Below are 2,224 nucleotides of genomic sequence, written 5' to 3' on the forward strand. Positions count from 1 at the left end.
AGACATCAATACCGTTTGCCGTACTACCTCACAGACGGTATTTATCCAGAGTGGGCAACTTTTGTCCAATCAATTCCACTGCTACAAGGTGATAAGGCAAAATTATTTGCTACATGTCAAGAATCCGTCCAAAAAGATGTTGAACGAGCTTTTGGAGTCTTGCAAGCACGTTTTGCAATTATAAAAAAACCTGCTGTTTTTTAGGATAAGGAAAAGATTGGCAAGATAATGAGAGCATGTATCATATTACACAATATGATTGTCGAAAACGAAAGAGAGGCGTCTACTCAATTCGATACAAGAACTTTCGAGCAAGGACAAGGAAACGGAACTTCAGAGGTGGATAAGACGTATTTTACAAATATGCCTACAAATCTCAACATTTTGCTCAGCAAAAAAAAATGAAGTTCGCGATAAAAAAAATACATGAGCAACTAAAAGATGATTTAGTTGCACATATTTGGCAAAAATTTGACAATTCTCAAGGTCAAAACTAAGCATTTTTATTATATAATTTCATTTTCAAAATTCTGTATGTTTTTATTTTTATGTAATGCAAAATAAAATTGTTTTCATAAAAACTTATATGTTTACAATTACTTATATAAATAATTATTATGCAAAAATCGAGTTAAAATAAAATAAAATTTATTACTAAGAACCTTATATGAGGTTTACTATTGTAGGTATGAAATTATGAGAGATTCTAATTTTTGTAAGGAGCAAAATTTTAAAACTATTATATTAATTTAGAACCCCAAAATTTTAATACTATTATATTAATTTTAATTCTCAGGACGCTATAAATAGGTCTCTCCTCTGGTCGTTTTAGCTCACCAACTCAATCTTTTTTTTTTAGACATTCAACTTCTAATAATCAGTCAGAAGAAAAACAATATGATTAAAGAGTTGCTCTTGATATTTCTCTTTATGGCTCTCATCCTCCAGATTTGCTGTGGATTCGAATACAATGAAAGTGAGGAGCCACTACGGCGTCGGCAATGAAAGCGACATGAACCAGACCGGTTCATGTAGTGGGCATTCTTCCTGAATATCTTCCTGAACCGGTTTCAACCGGTTCGAGATATTTAGGAGGAATGCCCATTACATCCGCGAAAGCAACAAGATGGGGAAACCCTTCACGCTGAGACTGAACAAGTTTGCTAATTTGACGACATCTGAGTTCATCCAAGAATGCAACGTGGATGATGGCCAGATAAAAGCCACCTCCAGTGATCCGGAGAATAAGGTCCAGCCACCTGTTTTGCTTGATTGTCGACAAAAAGACGCTGTCACCAACGTCAAAAATCAAGGCATATGTGGTGAGTGTTTAAAAATTGATAGTTTTATCATAGTAAAGTTGATTAATCTCCCTAGCTAAGAAGATTTCTCTCAATTCCGAAGTCCGGTTTGCTTTAAAATGAAAAAGAGTAATCTTTTTGTTTTAAAAAGTCAAGGAATATTTTTTTTTTTAATTGTTATGATTTATTTTGCTTGGGGAGTTTTTGGTATGGATTGATGGAAGATAAGAGTACTTTTAGGTTACTACTATTACAACACACTAAGTCATTTGCTTAAAACAAAAAGAGAGTAAATGACTTATGAAATTAAATGATATTTGATGATGGGTCGAAGAGTAAAACTGAATCTTTCTTGAATCTAATATTTCTGCAAATTCCTGATCCATTTGTAGGAAGTTGCTGGGCTTTTGCAGCTGCTGCAAATGTCGAGGGCATTAATTTTATAAGGACAAACACATTGCTTAACCTGTCCACACAACAGCTTGTCGATTGCGATGCATCGAGTAAAGGTTGTTTATATGGTTACAGGAGGCGTGCACTAGAGTTCATAAAGCTTCCTCGTCGTTCCGTTTTACTAGTCCAACAGTGTTGGACTCCTAAAACGGAACGACGAGGAAGCTTTACTTACAGCTGTGGCAACCCAACCGGTAACAATCGGAATCGATGCAAGACATGAAGATTTCCTTTTTTATTCTGGGGTACTAACCGGAAAATTTTACATCAATCGTTATCTGAATTTTTATACTTCAGTTTCTTTTTTTTTATAATAATATATCTATCTAACATGTTTTGTAGGGTACTCTTACCACTGAAAATAAAAACTGTGGAAAAAAAACTGAGTCACGCATGACAATTGTCGGGTATGGAACAGAGTCGGACGAGAGTAAAAGAAAATTCTGGATTGTTAAAAACTCTTACGGTGG

This window comes from Eutrema salsugineum, unplaced genomic scaffold (assembly GCF_000478725.1).
Source record: "Eutrema salsugineum unplaced genomic scaffold, Eutsalg1_0 scaffold_16, whole genome shotgun sequence".
NCBI lineage: Eukaryota > Viridiplantae > Streptophyta > Magnoliopsida > Brassicales > Brassicaceae > Eutrema > Eutrema salsugineum.